General features: G+C 41.8%; 1 long non-coding RNA gene across 2 annotated transcripts; it reads right to left on the bottom strand.

Annotated features, from left to right (window-relative positions):
* Nucleotides 1-5,016: 5,016 nt before the first annotated feature.
* On the bottom strand, nucleotides 5,017-18,291 carry LOC144463624 (uncharacterized). 2 transcript variants are annotated; one of them, XR_013491678.1, is made up of 4 exons: nucleotides 17,212-17,386; nucleotides 16,097-16,206; nucleotides 5,607-5,714; nucleotides 5,017-5,394 (listed from the first exon to the last, which is right to left on the bottom strand). It is a non-coding gene; the product is annotated as an uncharacterized LOC144463624 (long non-coding RNA). The 2 variants fall into 2 exon arrangements; XR_013491679.1 differs by lacking the exons at nucleotides 16,097-16,206; nucleotides 17,212-17,386 and adding an exon at nucleotides 18,165-18,291.
* Between the last annotated feature and the right edge of the window lie 2,397 nt (nucleotides 18,292-20,688).

Below are 20,688 nucleotides of genomic sequence, written 5' to 3'. Positions count from 1 at the left end.
AAGCCTTCTTTTAAATTTGTTTGATTTTTTTATATTGGCTTTTTTAATTTGTCTCAGAGTCACTACAGAGATGTTATTTTATTTATTTTATTTAATGCTACTGCCTATTTTATGTTAAAAATTTAAATATCTAATAAATGGCTCAAGGTTTGTCATAATAACCTACTGTTGTGGACTATTCATCTTGGGAATTATGTTATTCTCATTTTGAGTAATAGCACTTGATCAAAAAAAATGCGATGACATTCTGGACTCTTACTGAGCAACATCAAATGAGACGATGCGTAGCCTACATCACCAGTGGTGGGTCTCCTCAGTAGAGGGGGGACAGAGAGCAGGATGAATGACTGATACTGATGTTTGTCTTCATGCTGAGATAACGTGACTTTCTTCAGTCAGTATTGTGATGGCAGGAAGAATATTTATTTTATTAACATGTTAGATTTGTTTCCACTGAGTCATTATTGGGTTTAAATAGTGATTTTGTTGTTGTAAACATGACTGTTGCTGCCATAGACTGTATAAAACTATATCCTGTGTAACTGACCTATAAGGAAAGCATCAGGAGGTGTGTGCATGTGTGTGTAGAGGAGAGGGAGATGCTGGTAGAGAGATAGTGTGTGTTATTAGATACTGTTAATGTCACTTATTATGCTTCTGTGCATTGATAGCTCTTTTTTAGTCTGTTTCTGCATCATGTTGAGGAGGGCCATGCCTCTATAAATATATATATGTATATATATATATATATATATATATATACACATATATATATATATACATATATGTATGTATGCAAAAAAAAAGTGGATCGGTTGCTCGCTGCTAAAAATGTGGCCCATCAACATGATCTGGTTTTGAAATGCGGCCCAGTTGAAATAGTAATTGAATAGCCCTGCTGTAGTTTGTTTGTTTGTTTGTTAGCTATCTAACAACATTCATACAACAGTTAGTTCCGGCCCTGCAATCTGATTGGTCGAGAGACAGTAAAACCGTGACGATATTGGAGTACAACATCACGGTTGTTTCACTGTGTATGTATCACTCCGCCTCACAGCTGATTGCAATCAACAATCAAATCAAAACTGACGGTTAGTGTTAGTTAGGTCAGCAGTTGCATTGTAAGCTAATTAATTCATCTGTCAAACAGCCAAAAATATGGATTTATTTCCTAAAATAAGTTTTGAATTGAACTATGAATGGTCATCAGAGGAAGATGAGGGAGAGGAGAAGCTGAATCCATCTGAGCACACATCCAGGTTTGTCAGTGTTTCATCAGCGGAGCTCAATGACTTGGAGAAAAGCAACATACTGTCAGATCAGAAGGCAGAGTCGGCTGTGCCTGTGAAGCGACAGTCCACCATGCAGTCACCAGAGACTTATTTCACCGGCTGCACAATTAATGGAAATGTGCAGATAAATGTGTATAAAAAGTAAGTGCCTGGCGCACCAGTCTGCGTTACATAGCAACGGTGACAGCGGAGTCCTGAGGGAACTATTTTCATTGGCGGAAGACAAATAAAATGCTTAAATTATCTATTTTGTCCTCATTTTCCAACATTTCTTAATCAGCCTTGCTTATTTAACTGTTGAACTGTTGTATAAAAGCAATATCACACTCGAGCTCGTGATTGTGATTGAACTGTGATTGTCTGCGGCCTCGTGCCTATGACCGAATCACAGCCGTGACGATATACGAGTATAACATCACTCCCTCTGATGTAATATTGCTTAAGTAACAGTCGAATATATGAAATGTGCCTTTAACATGATGTATATTGTGTCGCTTAACAGCAACGTCATCAAGCCGCGTTTGTTATGATTTGAGTCTGTTGAGAGCGCACCCAACGCTGGTCGGACGTACACCTATGTGCTCCCGCTTTTTCTTTATGTCTCTCAACACAACAGTAATGGTTGTAAGTACGTGTGGTGACTTATGTTCATGTATGAAATTGTAGTAGCCGTACAACCGGGCTTGGTAAGGTTGGAGTGTTTTTAAGTGGACGTAAAAATAAACGACGAGCATTTGTGAAATCCCACAAGTGTGTGGAAGTGAGTTTCTGCCTGTCCTCTAACTTCAAAGAGCTACACGGACCCAAAACCATTACAAACACATCAGAAATAATTGTAAGCCAGTCTTGTTCAGTGAATCAGTTTATCATGTACACTCAAAAAACATTTAAGATTGTTTGTTTATAAATAGGGGCTTGCATAAACCTGGTTGTTCTATATTTAAAACACATTGGGTTTATTAGTGCTATTAAATAAATCACATTATTACTTAGGCTATTATACTCATTATTATTACTTGAGCTTGTTTTATTTATTCATTTCACAGATAGTTATACATCCTTAGTCCTTAAATTAAATTCATTATGAACGTGGACTTAAAATCACTGTTTTATTTTATGGCCTTGCTGCCCTGACTTTTGGCCTTTGTGCCCTCAAAAAAATGACAACACGAAAGGCCAAGTGGCCTTGCCCCTAAAATGACGAAATTCCAGGCCTGTGTTCACACCGGGTGCGAGTAAAATATTCGCCTCGCTCTACTTGCGCAAGTTTGACCGCTGGAATATTTGTTTTTACTCGCGACATTCACGCGAGTCATTCGTGCGAGTGAGGCCCCGTTCAGATGTAGCGTCTAAAAGCGCGTGGAAAACGCCAGCTGTGCCGTTTCCATCCTTTTATCCACGGCGCTTCGGAGGTTGCGCTACTGTCGTGCCTGCCGTTACTAAGCAACCAAAAAAAAGTTAACTGGATTTCCAGCAAGCATCAGGAGGTGAGGTGTGTGCATGTGTGTGTGTGTGTGTGTGGAGGAGAGGGAGAGAGGGACATGCTGGTAGAGATAGTGTGTGTTATTAGATACATAATGTTGTGAAGTCCGTTGGACGGAAAGGAAGAAGCAGGTCCGTGGAGCTGATTGGTTAATTCTTATCACATGACATGCAGTGCGCTTGCTGCATTCGAAAAAGTTGAGATTTTTCCATCTCTGTGCGCCGCAGACGCACACGAAAAAACAGGCGCGTCGCACTGAATGCGTGCCACTACGGTGTCGCTTTGGATTGTGAGCGTACACACAACTTGCGAATATTCGCCCAAAGAGAAGAGGAGGGTACGGAAGATGGCCCTTTGGGCTTCCGTAGGAGGGGCTACTGCCATATATAAAATGAAATTATTATTATTATTCCTGCTATTTCTTTCTCTCATCGACCATGACTGAGGTGATTACCATTGCTGCATTGTAGGTACCTGCTGTGGCAGTCCGAGATTCGTTGGAAACCCAAGCACCGACGTGTCTGGGTCCATGGCATCCTCCGGAGACGCACACAGCTGGGAGAATATCATCATCTTCTCCTGGAGCTGCGCCTGGACGGCGGCCGCTTCCAGCGCTATTTCAGGCTGACCACGGCCCAGTTCAATGACCTGTTGGGTAGGATCGGTGCCAGGACCTCCCGCCAGGACACCAACTACAGGCGGTCCGTCTCAGCTGCAGAGCGCCTGTCCATCTGTCTCTGGTGAGTTTTTTGCATGTGAAAAAAAAAAAATATTCACTGTATCCGGCAAGTCACATGTCGCCTGAATGAATGTTGTTTACTACAACGGCATGAATCCCAAATTAAGTTATTGATTCAATTATAGTTGGCTAATTCACAATCATCTCGACCTGCTTGTTGGTATTATTTGGTTTGGTTTGAAATTAATGAATAAAGTAAAAGTAGCCTATCAAAGCAAAATGAGCTCTTCTTTCATTCATCGCAATGAAGTAATAATAACATGCAAAAGGGTGGTAAAATATGACAGCTGCTGGTAGATTTCAGACACAAAATAAATAACTAATTTACTATTGAGTAGCTGGTGAACATTCCTATGTTAGTGACTGGTGGATGTACACATTTTGAAAATTTAATTTCACACCCTGAATATAAACACTCAGTGAGCACTAGGACAGCCATATCAATAACCTATGTTTCTCCACAATTCAGCTATATGAAATATTTTCTGTGTTGCAGATACCTAGCTACTGGTGATTCCTTCAGGACGATTGCCAACAGCTTCAGGGTCGGGGTCTCCACTATAGTTCCAGATGTGGTCACCGCCATTTGGGACTGCCTCGTGGAGGAATACATGCCTGTGCCCACCACAGAGGAGTGGAGATTGATTACAGAGAAGTTTCAGGAGCGATGGAATTTCCCTCTCTGCTGTGGAGCGCTGGATGGGAAAAACGTCACACTGAAAGCCCCTGCAAACACTGGATCGCAATACCTCAACTACAAGGGAACTTTCTCTGTGGTTCTTCTTGCAGTTGTGGATGCCCAGTATTGCTTTCGTGTGATCGATGTTGGGGGCTATGGTAGAACCAGCGATGGAGGGATTCTGGCCAATTTAGCCTTTGGCCAATCGCTTCGTTCTGGCACCCTGCAACTGCCTGCTGACCTGCCACTTCCAGGAGCTGACCACCGAAGACCACAGCCTCATGTGTTTGTTGGGGATGAGGCCTTTCCACTCTGGAAGAACCTCATGAGGCCATTCCCTGGGCGCATGCTTCCAAAAGAGTGACGGATGTTTAACTACCGTCTGTCCCGAGCTCGGCTGGTTGTTGAGTGTGCCATTGGGAACCTTTCCTCACAGTGGAGGATGTACAGGCATCCCACTGAGGTCCATCCAGATGTGGCAGAGAAGTGTGTGAAGGCTACCTGCGGGTGAGCATCCCAGTTGCCGTCGGTGAAGTGGAGCCACTGCCAGATCTGGGCAGAATTGCTGCCAACATCTCAGCAAGAGAGGCCATTAGGGTTAGGGAGCCCTTCACATCCTTCTTCTCTGCAGAGGGAGCTGTGCCATGGCAAGACACAGTGTAGTGCACAAGCACACAAAACAGCTCTTTTAAGAGCCACCCACACATTACTAAAGAGCACAATTCCTGCATTGAATATTAGCACCAAAATAAATATGTACCTGTGTCTGTGTCATCTATTCATATAATAGAGAACACTGTGTCTGCTTTTATTTTTATCCATGATATTTTATTAATGTGTGGTAATACAGCTTTTTTGGCATGTCTACACTGCAATAAAAGCAGACATCACTGTGACAGGCTTTGATTGTCACCAGATTGTCAGATTGTCACCCCAGCAGCCTATTCAACAGGTTCCAAATTTAAGATAAGAGTACTTGACTCATAAATAAGTTTATGTATTTGAAATTTTACAAATTCCTTCTGCTGGGGTGACAATCTTTGCAGCGCAGGAACCAGACTTTTCAGGAAAAGCTCATCATCTGAAGGGGGAGGTGGAGCAGGTTCTTGCGGCCTCCTCAGAGCAGCAACAAGAAGCGCCTCAATTTCTGGCCGCCTGTCACTTTCCGTCCTGTCACTCCGCTTGTTGGTCCTCTTCCTCGCTGTATGAAAATGGAAATTGAAACACAGGGTTAGTCAAGTCCTGTAAATGTACATTAATATATACTGTCCACTTTACAAAAAATAAAAAAATAAATCTCACATCTCCAACATGAAGGGCAATAAATACAATAGTTGTCATACTTAATAACATACATGCATAAATTACACTCAGACCACAAAAAATGCAATCCAACTTTTGCCATGTACATACCTCTGGGTGGTTGGATTGCTGTGGATGCAGCAGCAGCAGGAGCAGCAACAGCAGCAACAGCAGGAGCTGACTCTGCTTCACTGCTGTCAGATGAATGATCAGGCATGTCTGTAGTGACAATAAAACAAAGACGCATTGTTTTTTTTTTGTTTAGCAGAGATATGAACTGTCTAGTTTTCAGTGTCATATACATATATAGCACACAAACCATTTTCCAAATGCAACCATATTAATACAGCATACAGTTCCAGCCATTATAATATGTAGCCTTTGAATTTCCCACAACTTTTTAATGCAGTGAGATAAAAAAGTAGTTATCCATCTATACAAAAACAATTCTCTGCATGAGTTTCCCTTGCTGTGTGTGTGTCTTGTCAACCAACCTCCCATGTCAACATCGGATGGCTCTGCTGCGCAGAAAAAGACGAGAGTATCCGGTCAATTTTCAAAATAAAACACCCATGAAAACTCTGAATGCACTAGGAGAGCAACGTCTGTGGTGAGGCCAGGAGGGGAGGTGGAGGGGGGAGCCAATGAATCCTCAGTAGGCGCTTTATCCGGCCGATTTTTGGAGACTATGGCGGGGCAAATTAGATTATGGCGGGCCGCCATAGTCTCGTCAATATATGGGAAACACTGACTTACTTACTCACTTATTTTATTATTATGTCAGCTGATGGAAAATCGGGAATCAATCTATGTAGATTTGTTATGATCAGTGCTGAATTAGTTTATATTTTGTGGTGGTAATTTTGGTTGGTTGGTTGGTCGATGCACCATTTTGGCCATTATCTCAACAAACACTTGATGAAATACCATGTAATTTTGTGCAGACATGGTCCTCATTGACCCTAGAGGATAAATCGTACTGACTTTGATGTCTTGACTCGAGTTTTCCTCTAGCGGCATCATGAGGATCACATTAATGATTCTGAGTGTTTTGTCTATACAACCAAATCATGGATTGTCATGAAATTTAGTGCACACATTCATGTTCCCTTCAGGATTAATTGCAATCACTTAGGTTAACCCTTACATTGTCATCTAGTATCATCATCATCATCATCAGGTCAAAATTTTAATGTGTTCAGTACTTTAGTTGATGACAAAATACTTAATGTTTAATGCAAATATCAAATGTTAGCATGCTAACATTCTGAACAAAAGGTGGATTTATAGTTGTGCGTCAGCTCTACACAGAGCCTATGCCGTGAAATTAAGCATGTGGTGTATGCTGTCGTGAGCATTTATACTTGTGCAGTGGTGTGTCTGTGATGCTCTGCAGTTACACCTCTAAAACACTAGTCAACGTGGGGTTTCTGTGATGTGCTACAAAGTCTAACAGATTCAAAACACACCTAAACCTACACACTTAACACAAGAACATATTTGGCTCCATTAAAACGTGCAAGATTCATTGACAAAACACTTGTCTTTTGCTAGACACATTTTCCCCAGAAATACTACATGATAATGTTATTGGCACAAGCCTATGCCATTTACATTGTATAAATTAGCCTAGCAGCTAGTGGAGTTTTCCTCTAATCATATGAAATCAGGAACAATGGCAACATTTAACAAATGTAATGTTAACAATATATGCCTTCATTACAGCTCACAATGTTCACTGACAAAACAACTGTCTTATACTAAACACGTTTTCCCCACAAAGTGCTAATGTTAATAGTATAAGCCTATCACATTTTACATTGCATTAATTAGCCTGTGGGGTAGGGGATGTTTCCTCTACTCATATGAAGCCAGGATAAATCACACTCAGGACTTAAAATGCCTTTTCCTGGGGGTGTTATTGTCTTTACAATTTATTGTTTCTTATCTGTTAAATAGCTTTTTTCCAAGAAGGGAAATGGTTTTCAGCTCACAAAAATAAACATGGGGAGGTGCACGTCAGGCTACAGCATAGGCTACCGTACAGGGTATGCACCCATGCAGAGCCTATGCAGTTGGTATGGCATAGATTTGATGCACAATTATTATGATGGTGAACATGGTGAGCCTAAAAGAGTTATTCCTATGTTTCCCTTATGGCATATTATAGGAACATGACAAAGGGTCCTTTGTTCCCCAGTTCTACAAGTGTGCTCTTCTAGGGTCCTCCTAGGTCCTCTATACAGCACTTAACGCATTCCCTTAATATGACAGGAGTTAGGTTGAGGGAAATCATGACTGTGAGAGTGCAAAAACTGTACTGGCACAGACCTTTGTCTAAATGCAGTTGCTCTTTCTGTCAGAAGAACAGTTCCAAAATAAATATCAGCCCAAGAAATGAAAGAGCTAAGGGTAAGAGGTTTAGGGCCAGGTTTAATTCCCATGTCTAAACAGGTCAAGGTTAGGAAAGAGGAAAGAGGTCAAAGGTCAGGTTTAGGTGAGATATCCATATCAACTGACGATTCCCATCTCCAAACAGTTAAAGGTTAGGAGAAATGGCCTGGAAACTTGCAATCCTAAATTGTTAATTTTAATCTTACATTTTATTCTGATCTGATATGTCTTATTTTGATATATAGAGTTAACCAAAGCTATTTTAGGGAAAGAGGGTGGGGAGAAAGTGTCATGAACACCTGCACCTGCTTAATGAAGAATTAAGTATTGACATTGTGAGCATGTTTGCATGCTGATATTAGCTTTTAGGGGAAAGCATCACTGTGTGATACAGCCTCACTGAGTGGCTAGCATGGCTGTCGTCTCTCAATCTTGTATTTAATTAGATTTTGCAGATATTTATAGGTCATATGCAGCAAATGTTGCCATGTTGATATATGTTGATGTTTAGAGACAACTAATAGAGCTGATGTGGCTCTGGGTCTGGTGAGCAGGCTCTAACTCATATGATCTCATATCAGCACACTCTGGTGGTTTTTACACTCATCATTATCAGAGTTCAGTTCACACTGACAGTTCTGTTGTCAGTTTCCACATTGCCTCATTAATGGACTGACAAAATGTCACAGACTGAGCTAAGATTGGAAGCAAGCTTCACCAAGTTTAATATAACACTGGATATTGGAGCTGAAATGCAAAATAATAAGTGATGAGTCCTTCACTTGTCACTGTCATAAAATTCCTTCACGAACATCTGCCGATGGTTTCTATCAGATTATTGGGCATAAGCTATCTTTATCACCAATCAATCATTCTTAAAGTCACACCACCCTGCAGTCACAACTCAGTAACTTTTGGGTATTTATACTGTAGTTTCTAGTGTGCTGAATGTGTCCAGACAGATTTTTATATAACATGGCATGAGCACATGAGCAGTTCTCTGATAACAACTGCCTAGCTGACCAACTACAACTCAAAACACATTCACAGAGACACAGTCCAAACAAACTGTTGGTTTAATTTATTGTATGCAGACTTTGCATGGTTGTGGTTGTGTGGTTTGTGGTAGAAACAATCAGTAATAGTAAAATATAAAAATGACTTTTTTGTCTACTAAATATCAGATTTATATGCTGCTAAATTTCTTTGCGTGTTCATTTTTACAGGAAACATAACAGCTGCTTATATTATATTCACCAACAGTGGGTTTTGTTGAGTTCACGAAGTGCTATGCTCTTGTACCACACAGAATTCACAAAAGGGTAGTCCAAGGCTTATATACCAGTGGCATGCAAAATTTCATTTACTGCGAGTAGTTCAGTAAGAAGAAGAAGAACTAATTTCCAAAAGGCATGAAGTTAAACATGACACATTTCTTCAACATTTTAAACACGATTACTTTTTTATTTCAATCTTTTCCAGTTTCAAAATATCAAAAACAGGAAAGGGGCCTGAAGCAAATGTTGGGGCACCCTGCATGGTCAGTCCTCCCCCCTGGGCAAGTATCAAAGCTTCTAAATGCTTTTTGTGTTCAGCTTAGAGTCTTTCGGTTCTAGTTTGGGGGACTTTCACCCATTCTTCATTGCGAAAGGCTTCTAGGGATTCTTGGGTGGTCTTGCATGCACTGCTCTTTTGAGGTCTAGCCACTGAGTTTTATTGATATTTTTGTCAGGGGACTGTGAGGGCCATGACAATTAGCTTGCGCCTCTTTAGGTAGTCCATTGTGGATTTCGAGGTGTGTTTAGGATCATTGTCCTGTTGTAGAAGCCATCCTATCTTCATCTTCAGCTTTTTTACAGATGTTTGCTTCCAGAATTTGCTGGAATTTAACTGAATCCATTCTTCCCTCGACCTGTGAAATGTTCCCTGTGACACTGGCTGCAACACAAGCCCAAAGCATGATAGATCCACTCTCATGTTTAACAGTTAGACAGGTGTTCTTTTTGCGAAATTCTGCACCCTTTTTTCTCCAAACATACCTTTGCTCATTGCATCCAAAAAGTTCTATCTTAACTTCACCACTCCACAGGACTTGTTTCCAAAAAGCATCAGGCTTGTTGAGATGTTCCTTTGCCAACTTCTGAATTTTGTGGAGAGGACACAGGAAAGGTTTTCTTCTGATGACTCTTCCATGAAGGTCATATTTGTACAGGTGTCACTGCACAGTAGAACAGTGCACAACCACTCCAGAGTCTGATAAATCGTCTAACAGTTCCTGTTAACTGCCATTTCTTAATTACTTTAGGAATTGGGAAAACAGCTACCTGAAAACACTTTGCTATCTTCTTATAACCTTCTCCTGCTTTGTGGGCATCAGTTATTTTAGTTTTCAGAGTGCTAGACAGCTGTTTAGAGGAGCCCATGGCTGCTGATTGTTAGGACAAGGATTCAGGAGTCAGCTCTTAATTTTGTATCATCTGGCCTTTCTTAATGATGATTGTGAACAAGCCAAAGCCCTAACAAGCCAATCAAGGTCTGAGACCCTGGTAAAAGTTGTCTGAGAGCCTATCCCAGCTGACATTGGGCGAGAGGCAGGGTACACCCTGGACAGGTCGCCAGCAGAGCATGTGAGTGGAGCGGAGCGGGTGAAAATTTCCACTCCTTGCTCGCAGACCTGTCACTTTGCGCCACTCGTCCGCTCCGCTTGGTTCTGCGCATTCTTCGCTCCGCTCCACTCCATCATAAATTTTATCCCGCTCCACTCGCTCACCACTCCGCTCAAAACAACTGCGTCGTACTACCCTAACCTGTAATCTTCTATTCACAAATAAAACAGGGTCTGCCCATTTTTCCGACAGCCCATTGGTCCAACATCCCATTGTTCCGACCATATTAAACCCATTGTTCATGATGCCCTGTGGTTAAGGTCTGGTTAGGTTTAGGCACGAAAACCACTTGGTTAGGGTCAGGAAAAGATCATGGTGTGGGTTAAAATGAAAAAGAAAGAGGCAAACACATAAGCCATGAGCCTGCTTCGCCTCAAGCCTTTCCCAGCTCCACAGTCGCGGCGCACCATCAAGGCAGAAATACGCGTTCAGCACCGCGGAGAGCTCCCCACACAACCCAGACCCTAGAGTTAATAACAGGAAGTTATGGTGTTTCATTCTCTCCTCTCTATGACACTTGTATCTCGACCAGTAGCCTACTTTTGTTGCATTGCTGATCCTCTATGGTACACAAATAGGCTACAGTAATAATCACATATTGGAACAACGGGACGTCTGACTAATGAGAGGTCGGAATAATGAGAGGTCGGAACAATGCTACAGCACCAATAAAACATGAGCTTGGTAGATTCTCTGGGGAAGCCCTCTCCCCTCTCCCCACAGTTAGGGACCGTTCTACACGGTACCACTGTTGGCAGGGTGGAAATAGTCAAAGTGTGGAGGAGACGGACCAGGTTAAGCGGCCGACCTCCGAAGCCCTCTCGTCTCTCCCCGCAGTGAGGGACCGTTCTCCAAGGTACCGCTGCTTCTCTTCTCAGTTTCTTTTCTGAAGTACACAGTAAACTCCATAGTTTTGAAAGAAAATAGTGTGGGTGTGCGCAGGTGCAAAGATGCATTCTGGCATGAGCGACCAGAGCGAAATTGGAGTGAGAGATAAGGCTCCGCTCCACCTTTTAAAAAAATAGCCGCTCCTCACTCCCCGGTCCCACTCCGCTCACATGCTCTGGTCACCAGACTATCACAGGGCTAACACACAGAGACAGACAACCATTCACACTCACATTTACACCTACAGACAATTTAGAGTCACCAATTAACCTTTCTGAAACCTGCATGTCTTTGGACTGTGGGAGGAAGCTGGAGACTGAGTATAGTTGAGACATGTGTACAGTTGAAACATCCTAAATATCTTGCCTGCGCTGCAAGTCTGAGCAGTGATTTTTCACTCAGCACATGCGTATTAGCATCCTCTTTGATGGTGGGAAATTTGAAGAGTGCTAGCATCTCCAGTCAGAAGATATCAGAAAAAGTCTTTTTGCTAAGGTAAGAATTTCACTTTACCATGTCCCTTCCACAATGAATAGTTTATTATCCTTTTGTGACCATCAAACATAACTTACATCATTGCAAACATTGTTCTGTGCCCTAAAAACTCACATATTTCATGCTAACCTAGCATGTTAGGTTACTGTATAATCTAGAGAAATACACAAGGTGGTTAGCGGGGTACAGTTGAGACACAATGTCTCAACTGTACCCGTGACAGAGTTCTATTACATCACATGCTGTTCAGTTGTGCAGCGTAAAGGTTACAAGTCATAATAAGACCACAAACAAAGAAAATGTAAATAAAATGTAATATTTCTGATACTTGAACTGTGTTATATTAATGGTCATCTTTTTAACCATGAATGATATAAGGATAATTTAGAGTGTGGTGTAATAGGCAAGGTGGTAGAACGGGTACAGTTGATACAGCCTTTATTGGATGTGTGTAGCCTAGCCTACTTCAGAGTTCAGAAATAAAAAGGCATGCAGTGTGTGTGTGTGTGTGTGTGTGTGTATGGTAGCTATGTTGTGTAGCCTGTATAGATTTTTTTGTTTGTTTGTCTTCTTGTGCTATGCCTATTGCAGGATGTCCCGCTTCAGGGCTAGGACCACAAATAGGGGAGTGCCAACACAGATCTTAGAGAGGGCCTCAGAAGTGGTGCAGGAAGGGAGGTCAATTAGGAGTGTAGCTAAGGAATTTTGCATTCCTGTTCCTTCACTTGCTCGATATGTCAAAAGGAAGAGAGTGTTGGCTGAACAGGACTCAAGCATGTTGCCCTCAGTAGGGTACAGGAGCTGCAATGCAGTCTTTACTGCTGAACAGGAGCTCAGCCTGGTAGCCTATATCAGAAATGCAGCAGCCTTATACTATGGGCTACCCCCGAAAGAGGTAGGAATGCACTAAAAACACCTATAGGGAGAGACCAGGTTAAATACAATGACAGATAAGCCAGTATCATAATACATAACAGATGTTTTGTTGCACAACAATTTTCTGTAAATGCATTTTTAAATAGCCTTTCATTTTAAATCATGAGATTATTCAGTCGTAACATGAAACATATTAGACTAGTACAATACAACTGCATTATCAAAGTAATTTTTTTTAAAATTATTATTGTTTTAGGTTTGCAAATTGGCCTTTGAATTGGCAGCTTTCTACAGGCTGCCTTGTCCTCCACACTGGGCAGAAAATGGCATGGCAGGGGCAAGTTGACCAACGTCTGTCCATCAGGAGCCCTCAAGCTACAAGTCTCCACCGAAATGCTAATTTCAATGAGTTGAATGTGGCAACCTTCTTTGAAAAGCTAGCCTCAGTCTACAAGAAGCACAACTTTGAGGCCAAAGATGTTTGGAATGTTGATGAGACGGGGCTCGTGACTGTCCAGAAACCTGGCTTCCTTGTCGCCATGAAGGGAGTGAGAAGAGTGGGAGCAGTGACATCAGCTGAGAGGGGGGTCCTGGTTACAATGGCATTGGCTGGAAATGCTCTTGGCAACATCACCCCCCCCCCCCCCCCCCACTTTGTCTTTCCCCGCAAGAAATACCTGCCACATTTTATCCGTGGTGGTCCTGAGGGGTCTATAGGCACAGCCAATGGCAGCGGGTGGATGCAGGAGCAGGACTTTGTTGTCTTCCTACAGCATTTTGTCCATCACACCAGGCCAACTCAAGAGAGGAAGGTCCTGCTTCTGTTGGACAACCACTCCTCCCACATTTCAATCGAAGCCATCAACTTCTGCTGGGAAAATGGTGTGGTGATGTTGTCCTTTCCACCACACTGCACGCACCATTTACAACCTCTGGACAAGGTTGTCTATGGACCACTTAAGAAGCACTTCAACAGTGAGATGGGCAAGTGGCACCGTGAGCATCCAGGGGAAACGCTCACCATCTACGACCTGCCACAGTTGCTGAACAACATCTTGCTGCTGACAGCGTCACCCTTGAATGTTAAAAAGGGTTTCTCAAGCACTGGCATCTGGCCCTACAAAGCAGACATTTTCAAGAAAGATGATTTTCTCCCTGCATCAGTGACTGACAGGCCCCCTCCAGAAGCATCTCTCCCTGAGCCGTCCACTGCCGCCCCCACAACATCTGGGCCATTTGCTGCAGCCTTCACACCTGGGTTGTCTGCTACTGCCCTCACAACAGCCGGACCATCCATGGTCAACCTCAGTCCACCAGAGCCGTCCACTGCCTCCCTCACAACAGCTGGACCATCCATGGTCAACCTCAGTCCACCAGAGCCGTCCACTGCCTCCCTCACATCAGCCGGACCATCAACTGTTATCCTGTCATTGTCCACTGCTCTTTCTGGGCCGGTCATAACAGAAAACTCTGAGGGTGTTCAGGAAGTGACCCTCACATTAGTTGAGGTTCCTCTGTCTATACAAGAGGAGGAAACTATCACCACTGAAGTGAGAAAAATGTATTTTACTTATAGTATACTGCTTGTACAATTCTGAAAGTTAAATATTCATATGTGTGTTTCTGTGTGTGTGTGTGTGTGTGTGTGTGTTTCCTGTTCACCAGGAGCCTGTTCCAGACTTTTCTCCTGAAATAGTCAGGCCTCACCCGAAAGCTGGCCCCAGAAAGGTCAATCGTCAGTGCCGGAGGAAAAGGATCAGCACCATTCTCACAGATACCCCTGAAAAGGAGGCCCTTAAAGAGGAGAAGAAAGAGTCCTCCTTGAAGGTGAAAAGAAAGATCTTGGCAGAAAAGAAGGAAGGAGGGAAAAAGAAGAAGAAAAGCGCAGAAGACACCCAATGCCTGGTGTGCGAGGAGTGGTTTTCAAGGTCAAAGCAAGGAGAGCAATGGGTGTCGTGCTCCAGATGTGGCATGTGGTCTCATGTAGAGTGCACCGCTGGCAGCCAAAGCTACATATGCCATCACTGTGAGGAGTGAATCAGTGTTTTTTCTTTGTTGTTTGTTGTTAGGTTTTGTAAAATAAAAACTAAACACCACCGCCGGCGCCATAGCCTAGCCCCACATGACCACTCAGTTGCGTGTCATAAATTCTTGTTTAGCCTATTTTTAGGGTTGACATTTTAGGCTATTGTTGGTGTTTTATTATTGTTTATTTACAATAATATGAATGAATGAATTTTTATTGAAATATCGTCAAATTGTCATTTTTTTTAAAAGTTTATTGTATTTACAATTGATGTTCAGTCATCATCAATGGGGTTCAATAGGTGTCTCAACTGTACCACGGTACCGTCTCAACTGTACACATATGGGGTATAGTTGAGACAGTACCATGGTAAAAATGCACCTCATGTTTATGACCTGATTGTGGAAAAAATAAACAACTTATAAATGATATTCATCAATAATAACTTAGTATACAAACAAATTAAACTGCACTTATTTTCAGTGTATAGTTTTTGTGCAATATCTGTTCAAAAATGGAGAAGCAAAAAGTGTCTCAACTGTACTCAGTCTACCCTACCCGGAGAAAACCCAAGCTGACACGGAGAGAACATGCAAACTCTGCACTGAAGGGCAATTATAACTACATGTAAATGCATATGTACTCTATGGACAAATGGCCCAAATATTTTTAAGAATTTAGGTACTGACAGCCTCCAGCATACATGTCATTACAGGGATTATGATGCTGAACTGAAATTCTAAGCATTTTTCTTTTTATTGAAATCAGTTCAGAGTATGTTGCAGCCTCTGCAAAGGGCTCTCTGCACTGACTTCAGCTTGTAACAGGCAATCTTCAGCAGCCAGTTAAGCTCAAGAGCACCAAAAGTAGAAGGTCCAAGAGGCCATTTCCTAAAAGTAAGCTGAGTGAGTGTATTAAAAGAGTTAATATTAGTTATTTCAAGCCATCACATCATGCTGTCACATTACATTACGTGATGATGACCAACCAGGATTGTTTTCCTAAACTTAACCAGCTGGGGCGCTAATTTGTGAGATATCATGGCATAATTCCATGAGATATCACAAGAACCTTGTGCATAACTTTTCGTCAGATATTATATTAAATCACTGTATAAGGATATTTCAGTTTTCCCGTGTCAAAGAGTGCTTTCACCAACTATGTTTACATCTAGAAACCAATAAATGTTTTCTTCTGTGTCTCTCTGTCTTTCGCTCTCTCTCTCACACACACACACACACAGTTGTGGACCCAACTTGTGAAATGAATCCAAGGCCTCTGGTTCAGCCCTTCTTCTCCATGCTTCCATAGCTGTTGGTGTGCAGTTCCTTGTGAGCAAAGACTTGAGCAGTGTTGGGATTTAAACCTGGAGGATGCGATAAAAATATGATAATAGAACAGGCATGATTTCCATTCCACCATGTTTTCTCTCTAGACTTATCTGCAGTGGGAAGCTTAAGAAAAGCCCTGGGTACACACAGCCATAGAGCAGTGGAGAGATTAACAGAGATGGCCCACAGATTTCTCTGAAGCATAGAGAGGATTACCTGGTATAGGGTAGCACTGCCTGAAAAAGCTTTCCAGTTTTGTGACTCTGCCCTTTACTCATTTTCAACACCTAATGTTCTCTTTACTAACCTCTGTAACAACGTTTTGCAACTTGACAGTCAAGTCCATTTAATTTATATAATGCCAAATTATAACAAAAGTTATTTCAGGAAACTTTTCATACAGAAGAGGTTTAGCACCACACCCTTTAATTTAACTTAACCCAAGCACTTGGCGAACACTTTTAAGACGCAGAACCTTGAACATAACCAGGCTCTAGGTAGGCATCTGATGATCAAGTGCAAATTTCTCATTTTTCATGCAAAAACATTTCATAGTTCCCACTTATCAAGCATGAGGACTTGCTGTTTACTTTTAATTATTTCAATTATTCAGATTTATAAATTGATTTAAACTTTTCTGCAATAAGTACTATGACTGAAGTAAAGGATCTGAATACTTCCTCCAACACTGCTGCTGAAATGGCATTTACAGCACTACAAATGTTTAGCCTTTTTGGTTTTCTTGTAACACCAGTACTAACACTCTGGAAAAAATCACATTTACTTTAAGTTTATTTAACAGCATGTTGGATTCTATGGTACCTATGTTATTTAATTCAATTTAAATGTAATTAATTTAATTTTCATTATATGTTAATCCACACAATCAGGCAACCAAAAGCTGAAATGTTCCGTCTTTGCATATCCCTCTTTTATACACATACCACACACATCTTAAACAAGGGGGGTAGCACAGGGTCATCCATAGTACGACGCCACTCGAGTAGTTTGGGGGTTTGGTGCTATAACAATCAGCTTACCTTTAAAGCCTTGTCATAATGTCACAGTCCTGTGTCTTCTCCCTGTGTTTCCCGTTGTTCCCTTCCCTTTTGTGGGTGTGTCTGTGTCTGTCTCTGTGTCTGTCTGGAGCTGGGGCGGAGTCAGGAGGTCTACTGGGATCAGGCTCACACCAGCTGTAATCACTCACCTGTTCCACATCTCACAATCAAGCCACCTACACTGCTGCAGGATAAAACACCAGTTCATTCTTCCACTCCTCGCCAGATCGTCCGTTACCCTCCTGTGGTAAACATCAGGCTACTTTGTGACTAGTTTTGTATTTTTGATCCTGGAACTGACCTGTTTCTCTCCTGTGCCTAGTTCCTGCGCCCTGTCCTCCGGCTCTCTTCCTGACTTCTACCAGCTCTGCTCCAGCGATTCATCTGCCCTCCTGGAAACCCCACACCCTGGCTCCACGTTGGCCCTCAGCTCCCCCTCACTGGCTTTCTTCAGCACAATAAACTGTGATTCACATTCAAGTCTGTGTACTGAGTCTGCATCCTGTGGTCCCACATTCAGTGTTCCCAACACATAAGTTAAATTCAAAAGCTACAATTATTGCTTAACCTTGGTTAGCGGGGGCTAGAAAAAATAAGGGGCCTGACTCCGGCCCCCTACTGACACCAGCAGATTATCATAGTAAACCAAAACTTAAATAGACTCAAGGATGATTTATTTATATATGGTGCCCCTCCCCAAATGATAATACAAGAAAAAAAAGTTGAGAAAAGGTAACCAGTGGATTGTCCCCATTAATAACAATTGTCCTTATCCAACTCAAGATAATCCCAATGTGAAAGAAAAGTCTGATGTCCAATGCTTAAAATGAAAAACAGGCTCTGGGAAAAAAACAATGCACTGCAAAAAAATGAAAAAATTGCCCAGAAAAGAGAGGAATCATACTCAACAGGGTAGAATAAAAGAAACAGTCTACCTGGTTGTTGGGTAAGTTTCTTTCTGGTTCTCCACACAATCACGGTCGAGGAAACACCAAAAACACGAGTCCATATAAGATTTTTCCTCTGCCAAGGCAGGCTGCCACCATTCTCCTTCCTCTTTCCCCAACAAAATCAAGAAATCCCTCCCCAAACAATCCCCTGCTCCCTTATCTCCTACCAGCCACGCCCCTTCACCTGAGTGCAGCACACCTGAACACAGTTAACTCACAGGTGAGAACAAGATTAGAGCAGGGGCAAGAGGGAGACATTGTAAGACACATTAAGATTGTAATGGAAGGCTTTTAAAACCCTCTTACAAACCTCTGCATGTCTCTCCCCTCAACTTTGTGGCAGTGCCACAGTCCCTTACTCAACCTCGGCAGTGCCCAATAAGCAAACTAGCACCTCTCCAGCAGCAAGTACACACTGTTGTTTAATGAAGATTTGTTTATCCCCGAAGACCTGAACGAGTTCCCTGTCTCCAACTTAGTTGCCATGGATATGACCTGTCGGCCTACAAAGAGAATACATTTTTTCAGTAATGTGCTGTGAAGTCGAGGGCCAGGTAGGCAGTCACGAATGAGAGTGCATGACACATTGTAAGAGTTCTTCAAATTAAGATTGTAAATTGCTATTACCACGCTTAAGCAATTTTTCCATAACAGTTCCCATAATTACACTCACCCAAAGACATCTCATAACACTGCAGTGCATTGTTTGTGTAGGAGAGACAAATGGAGAAAGAGAGCAAGGGATCTAGTAAGAGTGAAAACCAAATAGGCTTATGCATAAAATTCTCCACAAATCCACATATTAATATGTGCAACATGATCTCTTTCCCATAATTTATATCATCAACACATTTATCCTGACTTCAGCATTAAAAAACAGTTCATTCAAATCAATAAACTTAAACTGCAACACAAGTTTGTGTTAATTTACTATGCAATGTGTCAATATTTCAGAATGACCGCCGTTGACATCGCACAATACAATTACAAAAAGTACAAATTCACACATTCCAACTGAAGCAAGGACAATGAAAACTGCACTAACAAGGCCATTATTAAAAGGCTAACAGATGATGTATTACAGTCTTGGCACTTTGTGTGTGTGTGTGTGTGTGTGTGTGTGTGTGTGAGTGTGAGAGAGAGAGAGAGAGAGAGAGAGAGAGAGAGAGAGAGAGTGTGATTGAGTTTAAGCTCGCTTACTTTACTTGAAGATGAAGTCCATGTGCCTGTCCTTCTTGACAAAGATGTTGATGTCAGCATTGTATAACTCTATCTTGGCCTTCAGTTTTATGAGTCTCTTTTTCTTAATTAATTTGAGAGCTTGGGATGAAAAGTCTTCCTGGTCCTTCCTGTTGTGGTTGTAGGTCTTAATGTGTTTTAAGGCAGAAAAAGATCTTTCAACTGATGGTGACTGGAATTGTCAACACAAATTTCAGCTGTTTTTGTTTTGTTTGTTTTTTACCTGTGAAACAGTCTGTTCAAGGTCATTTTCAAACAGGGAAAGCCAACAATTGAATTGGTAACTTTTTCTTGTTAATCTTTGAAAGACGTGGCATGTAAAAGTTAAAGTACCCCTGGTCAAAATAAATTTGACTGTGAATAGTTAAGTAAGTAGAGGATGAACTGATCTCCAAATGGCATTAAATGAAAAGATGAAACATGCTTCTCAACATTTTAAACAAGATTAGTGTATTATTTTTGTTTTGTACAATTTTAGACTGCAAAAAAGTAAAGGAGCACCATGCAAAAGTTTGGGCACCCCAAGACATTTGAGCTCTCAGAAAACGTTTACCAGAGTCTCAGACCTTAAGTAGCTTATTAGATTATGGCTTGTTAACAAGACAACTTTCTGAGAGAGCTGCTTGTAGGATTGCTAATCAAATCAGAGACCTGTTTGACTGCAAAAGACCTGCAGAAAGATTTATCAGACTCTGGAGTGGTGGTGCACTGTTCTACTGTGCAGTGACACCTGTACAAATACAACCTTCATGGAAGAGTGATCAGAAGAAAACCTTTCCTGTGTCCTCACACAAAATTCAGTGTCAGAAATTTGCAAAGGAACATCTAAACAAGCCTGATGCTTTTTGGAAACAAGTCCTCTGGACTGATGAAGTTACAAGAGAGCTTTTTGGATGCAATGAGCAAAGGTATGTTTGGAGAGAAAAGGGTGCAGAGTAAAAAGAAAAGAAAACACATGTCCAGCTGTTAGACATGGGTATGGATTGATCATGCTCTGGGTTTGTATTGCAGCCAGTGTCACAGGGAACATTTCAACGGTAGAAGGAAGACAGTTAAATTACAGCAAATTCTGGAAGCAAACATCACACCATCTGTAGAAAAAGCTGAAGATGAAGAGAGGATGGCTTCTACAACAGGACAATGATCCTAAACACACCTTGAAATCCACAATGGACTACCTCAAGAGGCACAAGCTGAAGGTTTTGCCATGGCCCTCACAGTCCTCTGACCTAAACATCATTAAAAATATGTGGATAGACCTCAGAAGAGC

This window comes from Epinephelus lanceolatus, chromosome 5 (assembly GCF_041903045.1).
Source record: "Epinephelus lanceolatus isolate andai-2023 chromosome 5, ASM4190304v1, whole genome shotgun sequence".
Classification (NCBI taxonomy): Eukaryota; Metazoa; Chordata; class Actinopteri; order Perciformes; family Serranidae; genus Epinephelus; species Epinephelus lanceolatus.
This window is presented reverse-complemented; position numbering and strand designations above follow the sequence as displayed.